The following is a 20,271-nucleotide window of genomic DNA, read 5'->3' as shown; positions in this document are numbered from 1 at the left end:
CTTCGATAAACACAATTGTACACATGCAAGAGAGGTCGCCACATTATCTTGCAATGTACGGTAATTTGTACGTTTTTTAACTTCCTTTAGGATGGCTTGTTTTACATGATATTTAACAGAAAGATGGATTCAACATATGTTCAGTACGGACAAAGCCATGTACTTTCCCACTGTAGAACTTATGTTATTTTTTATATTTTGTTATTTTTATGACTAATAAATAAATAGTTTGTCAGGCATGTAAGTATATGAGGGGTTATATTTTTAAAACTTACAAACTTTCCATTAGCAAACAGTTTTGATTATGAAAACAAAATAATATGACAAGAGTGCATGATAACTTGTTTTTTAATGCTACATTTTGTAACAGATTTATACTATGGTAATACTGTGTTATTTTTTATTATTTTACAGATACTTCTGTTTCTTGTTGTTGTATCAATCCGATCTAAATATTAAATATGAACAGTTGGAACATTGTGTGGAGCCAGTATCAATAATGAAATACAAAGCCATGAACTGTGTGATACATACAATATAAGCTCAAGGCATGTTTAAAATGTTTTATGTAAAACAGAACACCGAACTTTATCAGTTTGCAATCATTTCCAGACAGACTATCAAGCTTTCACTCAGTGGCTCACTCATGTTGGTAGTGTAAAAAGGCTGCTAACCATTGTGCTTCATGGACTAAGTGCCTAATGGTGATATCCCTGACATGCAACTTCTCAGTATTGCTGATTTTTCCTCTGGCGTTCACTGCAAGTTCAGAATAAACAACAAACAAACACTTGAAAAAAAGCTGAACTTGGTCATTTTTAAGTACAAATTAACTTTGAACTTCTGTTATGCTCATTTAGGCCTGTAAAAGAGCTCAAAAGCTTTTAAAGTACAAGTTTAAATCACTTTCTTTTGTGCTGGTAGTTGCCTAAAACTTACTTAACGTTGATGGGTATTCAATCTTTGGGTGTTTGCTGCTGTCTTCCAAGAAATAAAACAACTTGTAACAGTGTCCGACAGCTGTGAAAATTTATCTTTTGCAAGTAACATTAAATATAATTAATTATGGCATCCCGATATCACAATGTGTAAACAAAAGAGCTTAGACATGTTATTAAAAAAATAAGTAATTGAACTTTTTCGCCCTATTAGAGCTCATCAGACTGCCTGGCAGGCAATGAAAGTTCAAGAATGTTAAAAAATCGCACTTATCTTTGCTGGTTGCAGAATTTAAAGATTATAACAGAAGCTTTATGAAAGTCATTTTGCACGAAAGGTTAATTTTTGCACGAAATTTTACATTTTTTCGTAAAAACTTTAAGCATGTAAACGCAAAACATAAGCAAAGACCTAATTTGCTTGATGTTCATAAAGCATTTTTTCACAGTTTTGTAATATGGATTTAGTCCCTTTGCTTCTTTGTATACCAGCATATATGCTTCGAAATCAGCAGTGGCTGACTAAATGAAACCAAGGTATCTTGCCATCCTACATTTAGTACCACCATACTGCTATAGGCGATTTTTTTTTGCCTTTCGCACTAAATTCGAAACATGCGATATTAATTACAAACACATACGGCTCGTTTTGCGCACTTAACTATAGCAAACTACACACAAAATGTTGAACAAACTTCTATGCACTGAACCGTGACGGAGGACGAAGGAAAAGCCCCAAAAGTCCATTGTTACGTCAGAGGTTCCACTCATGTTTTATAATCTCTTTGGCCCGAATAAAGCGACAAGCAAGCACAGCTTTCTCATTAATGTGATTATGATATAACTTGACAAATAAATGTTTTAGGAATGTATTTTTGTAGTCATAAAAATTTTCACAACACGTTTTCTTATTAGTCAGCATAGTTTGGGTCGCAAGATTTTACCGATTCGATTTTATTTTCAAATGTGGATCGCTTTAAAAAAAGGGGAACCACTGCCCTAGCCTACACTGTAACAAATATTCGTATAATTTACTGACAAAAGCCGTTTTGTTTTTACTACGCATTTTTGTTGCAAATTTGCGTTTTTCTAATTGCTCTCGCCAAAAGCATTGCAGTACGCCGTCGCGCGATGTTAATGTGGTACATGCTGTTCACAGAAGACAAGAGACTGTTGTGTGTTGTTCCACACAGCCCAGTCTGCAGAGTATGGCAGTTCCCGACGAGATCTCGCGCGTGCAGGACCAACATGTCCCGCGTGCGCGCGTGCAAATCCACTTTTACCGCGTGCAAACGATAAAATAACTCCTTGCAAAGTAGTAACGAAACAAGCATAACTAAACCCTTCTGGGCCAAATCCCTTCAACAAAATTTCCTTTTCATGACAAAAAGTACCGATTGCGTATTTTCACACTTACTTGTGTACAATTTAAGGTATGTTGTGAGTAGGCTACCGTATCTACTCGCATGCCCCGATTGTCAGTCGCATTTGTAACACTAATATATTGCTACATGAAACAACTATGTGTCAACAAATTGCGCTCGATTGTAAGCCGCACAAACGGCAGGGTAAAACACTTTATGCGCACAATCACATAAACACGGTACCGTGTTTGTCATTTTTAAAACGCTTATTCAGAACAAAAAAATGTTCAAGTGCCAATGGTTTAGTGCCCTGCCCTAGAATGGATTTTTTAATGACTGTGCTGATGAAGACATCTCCTATCGGAAAAGTTCAAGGTTTCAATAACTGCCCTGATAACGAAAACAACTCCCGCTGCACCGAAGTGACAAAAACGCCGAAGAAGCTTCACAGTAGGTGGTTGCATTGGTCTGTAAAGTCCCAACATGGTCATTGCTGGCTTCTAGAGTTTATTAACGTCAGATGCAGCCATTGTGTCTAAAATATAGCCGTTGTTTAAATGATAAAGCTCAATTTTCTGCAAACAGTGCAACTTAGTTGTTAAGTGCAGGTTATTACAGTAATCTAATTTAAATAAGTCAATGCATCAGTTGAATTGGGGCAACACTAAACGGAGGAATGGAGAAACGGAGGAACGGAGGAAAAAACACTAAAGAGAGGAAAATCCATGCACGGAGAAACGGAGGAAAACTCGCTACACTAAACGGAGGAAAATCCATGGACAGAGAAACGGAGGGAAATCCAATGATCGAAAGTGTTTGTGAGTTATAAACGGAGGGAAATCCAATGAGCGAAGATGAAAACTGAAAGTGAAGGTTTTCGTGAGTAATAAACGGAGGAAAACTTTATAAACGAAGGTGTATGTGAGTTATAAACGGAGGAAAACTTTATAAACGAAGGTGTATGTGAGTTATAAACGGAGGAAAACTTAAAGCGAAGGTTTTCGTGAGTTATAAACGGAGGAAAAGTTAAAGCGAAGGTTTTCGTGAGTAATAAACGGAGGAAAACTTTATAAACGAAGGTGTATGTGAGTTATAAACGGAGGAAAACTTTATAAACGAAGGTGTATGTGAGTTATAACGGAGGAAAACTTTATAAACGAAGGTGTACGTGAGTTATAAACGGAGGAAAACTTGAAGCGAAGGTTTTCTTGAGTTATAACGGAGGAAAACTTTATAAACGAAGGTGTACGTGAGTTATAAACGGAGGAAAACTTAAAGCGAATGTTTTCGTGGGTAATAATTGGAGGAAAACTTTGCAAACGAAGGTGTACGTAGGTTATAAACAGGGGAACACTTAAAGCGAAGGTTTTCGTGATTTATAAACTGAGGGAAATCTAATGAGCGAAGGTTTTTCGTAACTTATAAAAATAGGAAAACTGAAAAACTGTTTAGACCTTCGAAACTGATTGATCCTCACGAAAAGAAACAGTTGATGTATTTGCAAACAGGTTATTGTGTTAAAATGACAACGAAACTAAACAAAAAAATCGGCCGCCGAATGCTTCATCCATCTTTGTGCGATGTGCACGAAAAGTAGGTGGCCATCGATTGAACATTCCCCGGTAAACAGTCAAGGTGGAACCAACACCTGCAAGTTGTACACAGCACTTGCTCTACGTTTTCTTTATTTGCTGGACAATTGATCGCTTGGCATCGGGCCCATTTGCTTCTATTACTGGATGTTTCATACTGTGTCCATTCTTCAAAATCCCTTTTTTGGATTGTCATTCTGTCAACGTTGCTCGGCCATGAACCTTCCACCAGATTCATCACGTGTTTTTTTTGGTCCTTGGTAATGGACGTGTAACCAGGGTTACCTGCGTATTCAGAGAAAAGTCATCTTATCCAGTTTCGACATATTTTGGAAGGAAGATTGGTTGGAAGTGGAAGTTCTTTGATGATGCAAAACGCGTTGATGATTGCATGTACTCCACAATCATGAAAATTGATTTGCTGAGGCACATTATTACAAGAAACAAAACTCCAATCGGTAATTTCAGTCGAACGCTCTGCAACAGCGAAACACGTGGCTATCATTTTAAAGACATTCGCAAACACCTTTTGCAAATCGCTGCCAATTAACGAATCAATCGAAGCAACCGTTTTATCCCTCAAATTTGCAATGCTGAGGAACCAATGTCCACCCGGATTAATCACGAATATAAGGACATCGCTGTTCAGCGCCTCAGTTGCATAAGCGTGAAACGCTATTGGGTCTTGATGGTCGTTGACAGCACAGGTATACATAAAAGTGTCAAAAACAACGTAAGAACAACTATTTTCACCCAAGCACAACCTCAGAATACATTTTTCAACCACTTCTTCGTACAGATGACCTTCCCCGAGAATGCATTTTGCAGCCCCTTCTACCTCATCGTCAGACGTTTCAGCGATTGGCAACACTAACCATGGGTATGGCGCGACTTCGCTTAAGTGCATGGATACCTCAGCACAGGAATTGTTATCAGACAGTGCTGGAATATCTTCAAATGAGCAGTTTAAAGTTGGAGGTGGGCTATTTTTTAACGGGGTCGAGTGATTGTTCTGTAATAATTTTCTGTCAATGGGATCTTCCGCATCCGGCGCTGGAATTACGGTGTAGTCGTGGTCTTTAGCCCGTGGTCTTTTTCTTCCTGACTTTTTCTCATTTGCACGCCGACGTTTCCTCATTAGTGTCAGTGAGTAAGTGGCAGCATCTTTAACGGCAGAATTGTCCTGAAGAGCAATTTCAACAGCCAAAATATGATAGCACTTTCCTGTACTGGGACAAGAGCATTTGGATGGTTTCGGAAAATATTTCACACCGTGAACAGTTTTTTTGTTTAAAGAACAAACAGAAAACGAACCCGTAGTAGACGTGAATCCTATTAGTCCCTGTTTGACACACATTCTTGCCATTGCTCGTTGCGTAAGCCTGTATTGGGTATTTTTTTCAACTGACTTGAGAACTGGCCTACTGTCCAATATTTCTTTTACAATGTCATCAAGTTTTCGAATTGCCGGAATTTTGATGTCAGAATGATGGGTTCGCAAATGCACAAACTCCGCCTTCAACTGGTAATCGCCGTATCCAGAGAGCGCCCGCTGAAAATCGTACAAGTAAACCCCCTGCATCTCATGAAATGCCATGATCATTGTATCCAAGGGCAACTCTTGGTGCTGTACATTACTTTTTATGACAAAATTCATACATTCACTTATATTATTTGTCGCAGCCCCATTCCTAAACGCGGCGAACTTGTGTGTGACAAAGTCACAACAGTGACAAACAAGGTCTTCTTTAAGATTTGCTTCAAAATATTCTTTGAAAACATGCGTCCAGGTGCTTGATAGAATTTCGTATCTCTTGTCAAATATTGTGATGTCAGCAGAGTTTATTAATTGCGCTAAGTCGTCTTTTAATACTTTTATGTCACGTCGCTTTCCTTCGTTTTTCTTCACCCAGAACTCAACGTCACGAAGCACATGATTGGTGCAAAATATATTGGGAAGATTTGGAAAGAAGGACGCCAACGGTTTTGTGATTCCTTTTTCACGATCCGTAACAAACGGGATTGTTTTGGCCCCAGTAAGACGCAATAACGGAAACATTTCCCGAAAAAATTGCTCGTGACATGTCATGAATTTTCTTTCATGAATCATAAATGCCATTGGGAATATTGGGTCGCCCGTCAGCTTTGTATTTCTTCCAACAAGAACAGATATATAAAAATCACCCATCAGAAAGGTTGTGTCATATGAAATAAGTTGAGGCAAATCCGGATTTTTCAGTGAAATTTTTATGATATCTGCCGCTTCCTTCAATAATTGGTCATGGGCAACATAGACCACCAGATTGGGATGAATTTCCAATTTTCTCACAAAATTGTCGGTTTGATTGGCGAATTCAATCGTGCTAAATATTTCATCACGTGTTATTTTTCCTGTCGATTTTGCAATGTACTTGGCGTTTTCGCACTGTTTGCGATCACGCGGTCGATCTGTGGGCATTCTTGTTTGGTCTGCCAGTGTACTTTGTTTTACTTGAAGTTTTGAATACGTGGACTTTGCTGAGTTGTTGTCGTCTTCTTTTATTGTGGCCATAGCTTCTTTTGACATTGAGAAGAAAATCCCAGTTTTTATTTTAGAGTTGCCATGAACAGAGTCAGTATGCAAATTTTCGTCACCAGCGTATTGGACAAGGTATACAGGTGGTTGCTGATTGTTTTTTTCCGCATCCAAAAAGGAATAAACGTGGCGTTGAAATCCATGTAGGGAATCCTTGCACTTCCCTTTGGGGTCTTTGATGCGGTAGTATCGTTTGTAAATACCATGCTTGACATTTTTTCCACAGCCACGATAGATGAATCTGTACTGGTCACAGGTGAAATCAAGTTTACTTTTTACAGACTGTGCTTGAAAAAAATATCCCTCTCCACCCTTTGGCGTAACTGCGCACAAGTTTGACACTGACGACGGACTATTTAACATTTTCCTTGCGCTTTCATAGCTAAGAACAGCATGACCAAGTTGTAACATCTCTGCTAATTTGTTAAACGGACGTATAAGTGTATAAAAGCCCGTTGGTTGTCTGTAAAAATAATTCCTAAATATGTAACACTTTTCTCCGTTCGCAAACAAGTACACCTTCACATAAGATTTCCTCCATTTGAATCTCAAGTGAACGTTTGCAAGTTAAGTTATATTGTAAGCTTTGTGCATAATGGTCTATTATGCTCATTAATGCATTGCTTTGTGTGTATTTTTTCACCAGACAATAACACTGTTCTTCTTCTTTGATCTTACAACACCTGCGCTAAAAGTAGTAATTTAGCATTCATTCGCCTGTCAAGTTTTCCCACCGCTCATAACTCACGAAAACCTTCGCTTTAAGTTTTCCTCCGTTCGTAACTAACGAAAACCTTCGCTTTAACTTTTACTCCGTTCGTAACTAACGTAAACCTTCGCTTTAAGTTTTCCTCCGTTTGCAACTAACGTAAACCTTCGCTTTAAGTTTTCCTCCCTTTAACGTAAACCTTCGCTTTAAGTTTTCCTTCCTTTATAACTAACGTAAACCTTCGCTTTAAGTTTTCCTCCGTTTATTAAATACGAAAACCGTCGCTCATTGGATTTCCCTCCGTTTGTAACTCACGAAACCCTTCGCTTTAAGTTTTCCTCCGTTTATTACTCACGAAAACCTTCGCTTTAACTTTTCCTCCGTTTATTACCCACGAAAACCTTCGCTTTAACTTTTCCTCCGTTTATTACTCACGAAAACCTTCGCTTTAACTTTTCCTCCGTTTATTACTCACGAAAACCTTCGCTTTAACTTTTCCTCCGTTTATAACTCACATACACCTTCGTTTATAAAGTTTTCCTCCGTTTATAACTCACATACACCTTCGTTTATAAAGTTTTCCTCCGTTTATTACTCACGAAAACCTTCGCTTTAACTTTTCCTCCGTTTATAACTCAAGAAAACCTTCGCTTTAAGTTTTCCTCCGTTTACAACTCACATACACCTTCGTTTATAAAGTTTTCCTCCGTTTATAACTCACATACACCTTCGTTTATAAAGTTTTCCTCCGTTTATTACTCACGAAAACCTTCACTTTCAGTTTTCATCTTCGCTCATTGGATTTCCCTCCGTATATAACTCACAAACACTTTCGATCATTGGATTTCCCTCCGTTTCTCTGTCCATGGATTTTCCTCCGTTTAGTGTAGCGAGTTTTCCTCCGTTTCTCCGTGCATGGATTTTCCTCTCTTTAGTGTTTTTTCCTCCGTTTCTCCGTTTCTCCATTCCTCCGTTTAGTGTTGCCCGTTGAATTGTAGTTGATGTTGTCTGGGCGGTTTTTAAATACACCATTATAGGCTTATAGTGCAAAATGAAAATACGAATTACGTAGCAGTTAAATGCAGCAATAATCTTTTGGGTTTAATTATTCTGCAGGCTACCTTTATATGATTATTATCAAGCAAATTTCAGTATGTCATCGCCACGCAAGTCACCTTCATCTGAAAAACAAAAGTTTCTGTCTTCGTTTCATTATGGGAAGTCCGGCAGCAAACCTGCTTCAGTAAAGTCCAGCACAAAACGAACACAAGAGGACTTACATTTTGTTTTAAAATGTAACAAGACCATTTCTCGCGGTAACCCTGCCTCGCGAAAGAGACACGCGGAATCCGTGCACAAAAATGATGCATTGTATAACCCCAAAAAGTTTATAGTACAAAACGACCATATTAAAGCGGTCGAAGCAAGAAAGGCAATACAAACATCACGATTCGAAGAAACGGACGCGGAAGATGTCGCATCTTCTTCCATGTCAATTACAGAAGCAGCTGATAGTAATGTATCTCAGACGGCAAATACGTCTGAGTCGGTGACAACTAGTGCACTATCAACACCGTCCGCTTCCCTACAAACAGCAACGATTCAATCTACCCTGGGATTTCCCGTAGAAAGCGACCGTGAACCTTTTGCTGCAAGCAAGCACATCGTTTGGACAGGATGTTCTTATGCGTCAAATAAGCGACAAACTTGATCAGTTGGAAAAAAAATGAAAATTTCCGAAGAGGACGTAAAACTACCAAACACAACCGAGGATGCGAACAACTTGAAAGTTCTTGAAGATGCAACATGTTTGCACGAAATAAAAGGATCCGGATTTGAATTTTATGTAAATGATGACGGTGCAATGGTAAGGTGCGAAGTTTGTTTTCAACATTTGTGCGAGAACCATCCATATATCAAAAAGGTCAAGGAACCTTTGTTAGCCAAAAGATCTTTGATGAATATTGACAAAACAGCTGGAAATTGTTTGTCTTCCGGTCTGGATATAAGCGCTGAACGCTTAAAGAACATAGTTGCAGGACGCAACCAAACCTGGTACAGCTTCAAAAGCATGCTGGTTGAGCACGCGAGTTGTGCGTCCAAACGAAATGGGGGTTTAGGCCACTACAAGGCTTTAGTTTGGAAGAAAAAGAAGAATCGTGTAAGAGGGAGGTTAACGGAAGTGGTGGCCAATCAACTAAGCTGTGCTCTCTTGCAGGGGCGGCTCGTGCGAGGGGGCTGCGGAGCTGCAGCACCCCCAGTATTTTTACTTGACATTCCTATTCCAAGTTGTTATACAAAACAATCTTTACATATAGTTTTTATGTTTGATCAGTGTATACTAAGAATAACTTTTATGGCATTAATCGGCATTTTAAATAAAATTAATAAAAAATTTGTATTATTTAAAAAAAAAATTTAAAATAATAATAATAAGTTATCTATGGCGGAGCTGCAGCTCCAGTTTCGTGACGTTTCATGACGTTTTCAGTTGTGCGCATGCGCACTTGGAAAAGCTACATGCCGGGCGAAATAGACGAAAGGGGGCTGTGGCTCGCGCAGCCCCTCCCGTGACGTAGCGCTAGTTGTGTTGTCTGCTTCGCGTCAGTGAGGTCCAGAGCCAAACCCGTGTACTTCGTTTTTAAGTTCGACAGTGAGTGCAGTTAAATAATTATTTTGCTATCATTAAATTTATTGTTTGACTGTTATTCGTGACTTTTTAAGATGACTGTAAGTGGGTTTCAGTTTTTACAGTTATCATTTCATTAAATAAGTGCATCTAACACCTTGAAAAAGAAAATAGGTCATCTAACACCTTTAAAAGTCACAATTAACCTTTATAATAAATAACTGAATTAAAAAGATTTATGAAAGTATGGGACAAAACATCTGCTACTCCAATGTCATGCAGGAGTAAGCAACACCAAGAAATACTCAGTTTTTGTTCCTAATGCTACCAAAGAAACATTAAATTTGTGACTGTGAAGTTAAATGCCTCACTGAAATTCAGGCAATATCAAATGCAGAACAAACAACTGCAAGCAACAGGAATTTTGAAATGAAGACAAAAAAAAGAGTGAAGACAATTTAAAGTGTGGATTTCTTAACACACCATGTGGACAGTATTTGCAACCAAGTGCAATCATGTGTATTGATATAATGGACATGTACTGTTTGTCTAAACAGTAGCTGCTAAATTGCTTCACAGGAAGTGTTTCTTAAGAATGAACATTCTACAGACAAGATAGTAGTGACACCAAGCACACCCTATTGTTGACAAAGAAAAGTTAGTTACTCAAATAAAAATGTTTCTGTAGATCTGATGTTCATGATTACTTTGAAATTAATTAATCTAGAGATGATGTTTTGACAGTTAAATTACTAGGATGAAAAATCCTTTTTCCTGTTTCCATGATTCCTTCAAAGGCAAAACAGTTCTTTTTAACACTGAAAAAGATGCCAATTTTTCTGAGGAACACCAATATTTCCAAAAGACTTGCACTTGCAGTGCTAGAACTAGAATACTAAATAGAAAAACAGTTTCTTAGTTATCATTTGGGATTAAGGAAGAAGCTATCAATTATCATGCCCAAACTATAACTTTATGATTCAGTTTGGTTGGAAAAAGGAAGCACAAGATTTAATAATATGGTTTAAATTTAAGTGAGAGTGTTGTAAATTTTAAAGGTTGAAGGCGTTTTGCACTTAAAAAAGGAATTATAAGCTATTTGCCAGCAAGCAGCAATTATAGCAGTCAAGAAACTAAAATACAATTAATAGTCTGTACCATGGGCGGATCTAGACGGGGGTGTTTGGTGTTTGGACACCCCCTCAGAAAAAAAAAGAATCTTGTGCGCACTAATCCCAATCGATATACGTCGTTCGAAGAATTTTACCTGTGCATTTTTACGTGACAACGACCTTAAGATTGCTTTCAAGCCACAAATAGCCATTTTGACGCGCCCACAAGAACTCACAGGTCTGTCACATAATGCTTTGTTGACCACAACAATTATCGTATTGTTACGTGTCAAAGCGTGATTGCATGATGCAACTGCGTTCAAGCAGTTTTAGTTCAGTTGATGCTCAGACGCATGGAACTACTTGAGCAATCTGCCTATTTAAGAAAGTAAAAAGAGTTTAAGAATGGTTCGTTGTTTATTTGCAGCAGGTAAACAGGAAAACGTTACAGAACAAGAAACGCAAACTTTATATACAACACAAGTTAGTATGCTTCGGTTTGATTAAGTCAGGCTTTTAGTTTTCGACGGTTTTTTCTCAGAAATTCGTCCACAATGGCTTCATCAGGAATGTGGATGTCAATATGGATGTTCAACAGCGCAAGTCCATTTAAACCAGTGGTTCTTAACCTTTTTGGTGTGGTTTCCCACTAAAGTCAATCATCAAGTTCAAATTTCCCCCCTGTTATTTTTATGCTGATATTTTGTGTCCTACATTAACAATTAAGATGAACATAAATTCATAACTGGGATCAGCCCTGAAGCTTCGGTATAGCGCCTTCAATGGGCCTGGCGTACTGTGATCTACATTAACAAAACAGTATTCTTCGATTGAAATAATTTTGAAGCAATTTGGTCGGGACGTTACAGGTACACTGCAATCTAATTAAGTTTGAATTGTGCTTTCGTGAGGAAGTAAATTTGTGTGAAATATTGGAGAGTCTCATGTGCTTGCATTAGTCATTTACTCCATCACAATCAACAGAGGAAAGGCATTTATTCGTGAACAACAACACAGTCATTGATACTTTTAGTAATGTCTGTGACGTAACAATCAAATTTCTGATTTTCTGCGTCTTGTAGAACTAGGTGATATTAATCTTACATGTTGTTGTGGAAAAAAATTGGATTAAATTAACTTTTAATGGTTAATTCAAGGCCGGATTCGACCCGCTGGCCCGAGTTTGGTGACCCCCGACTCACATAATTTCCCTCTGAAAACATTAAATTTCCCACTGGTGGGAAATTTCCCAGCGGTTAAGAACCAGTGGAGTACACATGGAACAACAAACCCAACTTCAAATTACCCACTTGAAATCCTCAAATTCCCCACTAGTGGGTAATTACCCACCGGTTAAGAACCACTGATTTAAACGATCCTGGACCAACGTATTTCTTAAATACATTTTAAGGCGACGAAGATTTGAAAAGGATCTTTCAACCGTGGCTGTAGTCACAGGAAGTGTCCAAAATATCTGCAAAAGACGTTTTGTTTGATACAACAAATAATACTTCTTCAATATTTGGACATAAACTCTTTTACAAACCAACCTTCAGTAACTTAAAGATGTTGGGGAAAAGGAGTGGACTGCACCTGTTAAGCGTCGTCAGAAAAAGCCATTTCCACTGAGTTCCATTTGCGATGCCACCTGGGCAACTCAAGCAAAAAGTCTTCAGGCTTTATGTCATTGGCATACAGTCTGGCAACCTCTTGAAATTTTTCGACATCGCAATCTGTCCCATCCAGATGGAAAGAATAACAAAACTTAAAAAGTACACAGAAACAAACGGGTAACTGCTTTACAAATATCTTACGTTTATACCTGCCATCTTAACTGGTAGGCTATTATACTCTTACTTAATTACACTTACGTAAAAATATCGGCAATAATTGGTTAATTTTTGCAGCAGTTCGGAACATCGTACTGAAACGTGCATCCATGCCTTCTATTAACGAAGATACAAAGGGTACAAACATGTTGTTGTAAAAGTGCTGGATTATATCTTCTTCGTTATCGCTAGCACCGAAACGATGGGAACGGACGGGAACATTGTGCTGGTGGGCTAGATACTTTGCTTTTTCAAACACTTGCTTAAATTGCCCGAGATGTAAATTCTGCAAAACTGATTTCACTTCACGTAGTTCTTCGCTTGCTGAGACCACATCCATTTTTTCTTTCTGCAAAGCCTTTGTCAAGGCAAGTAGAGTTTCGGTGGCTAACTTTAGTGTTTGTATTGTGACCAAAAATGAAAATGAAGTGATCTGTCGTCGAAGCGTTTCGGCTTGTGACGACACACTGTTATTGAGGAATTCTTCTACTTGCAGAAGCGCTTGCAAAATACACGGGTACAACAACAAAAACTTTAAAACCGCCTTGTGGCGCTCCACCCATCTGGTTTGGCACAACTTTGTTAATTTGGTGGCATTGGTTGTAGTATCACCACGAAAATGATTTTTAACGGCAGCTTCTAAAATAGTTTGACGTTTAGGTGAGGAACGAAAGAAGTTGATCACGTCGGATAGAACCTTCAAGGCTCTCCGAATATCTTTCACTTCACAAGAGTGCATTAAAACCAGATTCAGACAATGTGATGCACAATGGGTGTAAAAAGCAAGCGGATAATTTTGCAGAATGTACGACTGGACGCCACGAAATCGTCCCGACATGTTGGCAGCGCCGTCGTACCCCTGACCGCGCAAACCGCTGATCTGAATACCCCAGCGAACAAGTGATTCGATTAGAGTTCGCGCTAAACTCTCCCCTGACAGATCCTCTACTTGAACAAAACCAAGGAAAACCTCTTTAATACACCAATCAGGTCGAAGCGGATTAACGGACTTGTTTTTGGGATATCGTACAGTGATAGACAACTGCTCATTACCTGCGACATCTGTAGTTTCGTCAGCAAGGAGGGGAAAATAAAAGGATTGATTTATGTCGCTAACTAAAGTAGCTCGTATGTAGTTGCCACATAGTTCAATCAGTTGATTTTAAATCGTTTTGCTGGTGTACGTTGCATTAGATGGTGTCCTTTTTGGATATAGCTCCACTGCGGAATCGCCAGCGTCTGCACGGAACCTAAGAAGCGCCTTGAAATTGCCATCATTTATTTGTGCATCAGACGAATTCAAACGACCATCATCCCGATGTCCACGTAACGGTAAGCCCTGTCTTCCGCACAGCTTAATAGTGGCAACGACAGACTTTAAGAATTGATTGCGTAACGCTTCAAGTTCACTAGAGTGAGCAGTCATTTGGTTGACCACATCTCCACGGTTTGAGGTATACATTCGAATGAAGTCGCAAGCTTTTCCGTCCGCGTCAATATGATAAGACTCCAGCGAATGCTTTTCAAGATTTACAATTCCTTTTGTTATCTGCGTTGCTGACACGCCATATGGGTCACGAACAAGATTGCCAAGCCTTGATCCACGCACGCTGACTGGGGCAAAAAGGACACATTGTCGACAAAACAGGCCTTGTTTTGTTAGACTGTATGACAGCCACGGAAACTTTTGGAACCATTCACGAACAATGCTTTGTTTGCGCATCTTTCCGTTCACGACACGAGTAAATGTTGGAAACGTGTAGCCTTCAGGGGGAACCCACGGGTTACTAAGTACCTGAAGCTTTATCTCAGCATGAGGCGGGTGTGGAGCTGTGGCTAATTGGCCAATGTCGGATCCAATAGATTCTAATGAGAAGTGAGACTCGGTCGCAGTAGAAGAGACAGAAGCTTTTTGAGTGCTGTGGCTAGATGGAGACGATACTGCCTCATTACGGTCGACTGGCTCGCTGTCTGATGGTGTATGCTGTGGGGTGGAAGAGGCCTGATTACTCTTGAAAAAAGACTAAACTTGACTGCCTCATGTTTCTTTTTTATGCCTACTGTAACTCTGTAAAATAACATGTACAAATTCTTTCTATGTGACAACTGGTTTTACTATTGTATTCGCCGACGTAATTGCAAGTTTCTATATTAAACACTGTGCTTAGTAACAGCTATAACACAATAATCTAGCAGATGCTAAATGTGCTGGAAAAACTATGTCATTACGTTATTTAAATTTATAGCTGCACTCTTCTAACTTTATCAATATAGCATACGTTTTTCCAAAAAATACATATCCTGGTCACAAAATCTGCCAAGCTACAATGACTTTTCCCACCTTATTGTAACTGTTGCGTCATAAAGCTTGTTTTCTTTCAATATCACTGTGATGGAATAATTATAAATCTGCTGGAAGTAATGTTGTATCATTTCAGTGTTCCAAATGCACATTTTTTGAGGTGGTCAAGTTTGACACGGCATTTTAGGCGTTACTAAGTTACGATTTTACATTTTCTATCGAAAATAAATAGAATTTAAAATTTTATTCAGGTCAATATTTAACAATCACGTAAATGTAAGTAACAAACCTGCCGCACATCAACTAAAAAATCAAGCTGATTGAAGTCTCAGTAGTATAAAACACAGAAATATCATTTACACTATTTATTGTACCCATTGTGTAATTTAAAGATTTTCGTTGTAAAATGTTTGTGATTCGTTGAAAAAAATTTGGTCACACTGTGGCAAACGGAACCGGTGCTACGACGCTTCGGCTAGCGGTTGCACGTGTCTGCCACCTGCAGTGTTTATTAGGGCAAGAGTAACGGTGAACAACAAAGAGACAGTGGAGCAGTTTGACGTGACGACAGGATGGCATGTGAAAGCATGGCAAAATAGTAACCGACCGACGTGTAAATCGCGAACACCCCCCTAATTTTTTTTCTAGATCCGCCCCTGATTAGGAGGTTCCAAAATGGCGGCCTACAGTATATATATATATATATATATATTTTAACAGAAAACAAACAAGGTCAGAATTACAAAATGAATTAAATATTAACAATACTTTTAACAACGATTTATCTGATACAAGATAAACAACTAAAACAAACTACGAAAACAATAACAAATTAATGACACGGTATAAAAGGCACAGAACTTAGGGTTGCGGTACGTTTGAACAAAAACAAGATGGCGGGCCTGTGGGCTGGTGGTGGTAAAAAAGGTTCCGGCTGACTGTACACCAACCACTACAGGTAAGTATGATTTGGTTAACTTCAAGATCGACCCTCTTCAACTATACCTTTTTAGCGTTTGTTGTGAAAACGCCGACGTAAACGGACGTTTTCTCTACGCCCGATTGTTTCCCAATCGGCGGGTGGTACGGTACGTAGTAATTAGAACAGCAGGCTTGCGACGGTTTTAGGGCATGGAAATGTTTGCTACGAGGTGAGAGCAGAGAAATGGAAAAGAGGGTTGACAACAATATACGAAGAAGAACTGGGATGAATTGCTTGATTTTCCCACCAAAGTGGGAATGTGGGCCGTGCCTGCAGGTAGTGCAATACCAGGACAACCCGTGGGCAGGGCGAGGCAAGCCTCGGCACCATACCCCCTGTCCAAAAATCAGGTTAATACAAAGACATGCAAGCGAATCGCTTGCGTCCCAGGTATTAAACTGAGAAGAACAGACTTTTTGACTCTACACCTCGTTTATTTCATTGTGACGAAAAATCGCTGTACAATAAATATTGCGGAGGCATCGCCGATCGAATAGAATTGCGTTGCACGCACGGCCTCCACCGCCCTAGGACGGTGGGTGATATATGTATTTGTGTTTGTTTTATTTTACGGCGGCGGTGCACACCAAATACAAGTGAATTACAGTGTTTTTAAATCGAGGGCAAACAAATTTTAGCAAAGAAAAACAAGAGTGGCAAGGGTGGCACCGCCGCAGTAAACAGTTGAAAAAGTTGTTCATTAGGGTTAGTGGTATAGTAGTTCCTGTAAAAATGCGGGGCTGCAGGGGGAAGCTAGCGGACCTGTTTGTAAAATATTATATATGGTGAAGAAAGAAAAAAAGAAACATATAAATATATATATATACTTTGTATCAACATACCTTATAGCAGGGGCGGGCAACATACGGCCCGCGACGGGATTTTGAGCGGCCCGCAGACAGTTTCTGGGATTTACATGGTAATGTGGCCCGCGGCCACAGTCTGCCGCAATACCCCACTACTTGCATACTACGTCAAATTATAGTTGTAACGGACAGTAACGCTCCCCAATAGCAAAAAGTTTCCCGCCGTTGTTACCATTGCACCATACATCTATTGTTACGACATAACCGCCAACCTTGTGTGTGGCCTGCTTTCACGGTTTCCTTTGTTTCCACACGTGTAGCCTAGTTAGTGTTATAGCGGTATCAAAGTCTGTGGTGTATGCATTAAATTTGCTGTGGGGAATAATTTTATGTTATATCAGTTTGATTGTTTGAACTGTATTGTAATTGTGACGTTCTTGATTCTATTTGGTTTAGGTCAGGGTTCTTCAACGGGGGCGATAGTGACATTTTCGGGATTGGGGGGCGATTTTACTTCCAAGGGGGGCGATTTCAAAATTACTGATTGTTTAAAAATATACAAGAATTGTGAGACTAGGCTGACTTACGAGCAAATTTTATTTGTCTTGCAAACACCGGGTACATGTTGGGCATCAGCTTTTGCCTCTATTTAAATAAATTGCTTGTGGCGATTTGTTTGTACTTTTTGCGATCTCGAGAGCAAGGTTGGGCTGTTTATTTGGCCACAGTGGACGCTTTGTTAAAGCTATGTATGGTGACCGGCTATACCTTTTTAATATAACGGTAACGAGCTTTCCCTCAAACTTGTTTCACTTTTACACTTTCTATAGGTCTGCTAGCGCTTCAAAAACTGCGAAGTTTTTGTATCATCCTTAAATTTGATAAATCTAGTTTAAGTTATCAATGTGGAAAGTATAGGTTTCTCTTCTGCCGAGTAATGCCCCATTACTTTTAATCAAAATAACAAAAATAGCTATTGTTTGCGCACAATCGTATGATGTTATCTTGTCTATGATGTCACAAACTTTGCGTGGATGCGTTAGAATTGCGTGAAATTGACCCTCAGTGTTGTTGTAGCAATTAAATTGGGTTTTAACTGTTAACATAAGCATTCGTTGGTGCTGGGTAAATCTAATTGCATGCAAATGCTCAAGAGTCAAGAACTTTAAAAAATAACAATGGGGGCGATATTGAGCCAGTGCCCTAGCAATGGGGTGATTTCGCTAAAATGGTTGAAGACCACTGGTTTAGGTGGTCAAAAATCCGTTTTAAATCACTGGATAAATACGCGATTAATGTATCGATTCAGGAATCCGGCCCGCCAAGTACTTCATTTTCCCATATCAGGCCCGCCGACTGGAGAAGTTGCCCGCCCCTGCCTTATAGTATGAAATAAAAAAAACCAAAGGGTGCATTAAACTAGAACAAAAAATAAAATTATAAAACAGGGTATCAGTAGTGTTTGTTTGCATGTGTGGTTTAGGCAATTTGCTGCCTACAAAGCGCAGGACACTTTTGCGCCGCCCGGCGGATTTTAGTTTCAACATTGTTGATGTGTAAGGGGGCGCCAAAGTTCCACTTTAGAGATTCCGATGTGGCGCCCCATTTCACCGCCGGGTCGATTTGTAAGGGGGGAAAAAATGTGGTGGCGGCGAGGGCTGTGGTTCCGGGTTCAAATGGATTCCAAGTCTTTACGAAGCATTGTTCACAGTCGCCGACGCGTGCTCCGAACAAACCCGGTCAACGGAAATCCTGGTGAAAAGCCCTGGTGGGATACGACTCAGTACCTCCTCCATGATACCATTGTGACGCGACAAGATTGCCGGCATCACTGGTTGGCAATGGTTTAAGACGTGGGGGAGGGACTCGATCTCATGACCGCAGCGACAGCACCGCAAGTTATGTTGGACACGCCTCCTGAACCGTGACCGGACCTTCTTCACGGGAAGGAGGTTCATGCGGGCTTTCATGGCGAATATTTGCTCTGGGATGGTCAGAGCCCCCGGTTTCTTCAGCCAGTGGTTAGAATAACCATACAGGGAGTGAGCACTTACAGTCTTCCCCTGATCGGGAAGACGGGCCCACTCCTCTCTCCAACTGGTGGAAGCCATTTGATGGAGTGTTCTGGTGAGTACTCCCCGGTTGCCAGGGGCCAACGTCTTGCCACCAGACGTTACGCCCTCGACAAATCGAAGTTTCAACCTGGGCGAGGCCCTGCGCACATACGTGAACAGGTCCCTTTCCAGGCATCCACTCTTGTCTGAAGAGTTTCCACGAACGGAGCCCCCTGATAGGAAAGCCGGCATCGCACTGACACTCACCTCCCCTGACGGACTAGCCCGTTTCGTCAGTGACTCCAGTCGACCACGTGCAACGGCGACTACCCGCCAGTCTGGCGACGTGAGCATATTGTATGCTTGGGTGACCGCCAAAATATCTCCTTCATGTAGGAGGGACGGTACACCCAGACCACCACTGTCCGAAGACGTGTGGTAAAACGCCGCACAGGTTCTGGTGGGCAAACGGTACGCGCGCCGTAAACACAACCGCACAACGCGATCGACCTTCCTTAACTGATTTCGCGGGAATTGCCGTGAGCGGAGAATGAAGCTGAGACGTGGCAGCTCAAACCGCTTGAGGGCGAGCAGCTTCTGGTGTGGAGCCAGCTTGCTCTTAAAGAGCCGTTCTATTAGCTCGGCTGCCAGAGTAAGGGTGTTGTTAAACCTTACATCCGGGAGGTATCCTTGTCGTACGCCCAGGTATTTGTAGAATTCCTCGAGCGCGATCACCTTTACCTCACCGCCCGAAAGCAGGAAAGGTTCCGGATCACGCACCCGACGTCTGCTACGCATCACCTGGGACATCACTCGACACTTCTTGGAATTAAAGTGGATACCGGCCCAGTCGGTGAATTTTTCACACACTTTCAGCTGCTCGCACAACTGCGCTCTTGAGCTGGCAATGAGACACGCGTCGTCAGCGTATGCCAGTACTTGGGAAAAGACTCCAAGCACAGGAGAATGCATAGCCGCAACTGTCAAGCGATTTTATACCACGGACTAATACTTCCGAAACAAGATTGAACACAATCCCGGAAAGAGGGCAGCCTTGGCGGACTCCTCTACCCACCGGTATCTCGCCGGTCACACCGACGGCCGTTCTATAACAGCACAGGTGTTACCGACGTAGACATCCGAGATGCATTCGCTCAAGTACTCGGGTACGTCCATGGCTCGCATGACTCTGCGGATACAATCATGCCGAATACTGCCGAAGGCATTTTTGATGTCCAGCCACCCTACAAAGAGATCTTTGTGGTGTAGCTTCGCGTCAGCCAGCACAGCATCTTACATGAACACATGTTCGAACGTGCCCTCGACCGTCATGAAGCCCTTTTGCTCAGCAGAGACGACGCCACGCTCCAACGCCCAAC

At 40.7% G+C, this 20,271-nt stretch overlaps 1 non-coding gene and 1 pseudogene across 1 annotated transcript; both read right to left on the bottom strand.

Moving 5' to 3' along the window:
* Positions 1–11,418: 11,418 nt before the first annotated feature.
* Positions 11,419–19,864, bottom strand: LOC145234121 (zinc finger MYM-type protein 1-like; annotated as a pseudogene).
* Positions 16,287–16,487, bottom strand: LOC145235273 (U2 spliceosomal RNA). Its single transcript, XR_013861772.1, has one exon. It is a non-coding gene; the product is annotated as a U2 spliceosomal RNA (small nuclear RNA).
* Positions 19,865–20,271: the final 407 nt, after the last annotated feature.

This window comes from Phallusia mammillata, chromosome 6 (genome assembly GCF_965637545.1).
Source record: "Phallusia mammillata chromosome 6, kaPhaMamm4.hap1.1, whole genome shotgun sequence".
Lineage (NCBI taxonomy): Eukaryota > Metazoa > Chordata > Ascidiacea > Phlebobranchia > Ascidiidae > Phallusia > Phallusia mammillata.
Note: the sequence above shows the minus strand (reverse complement) of the source record. Positions and strands in the feature narration are given on the sequence as shown.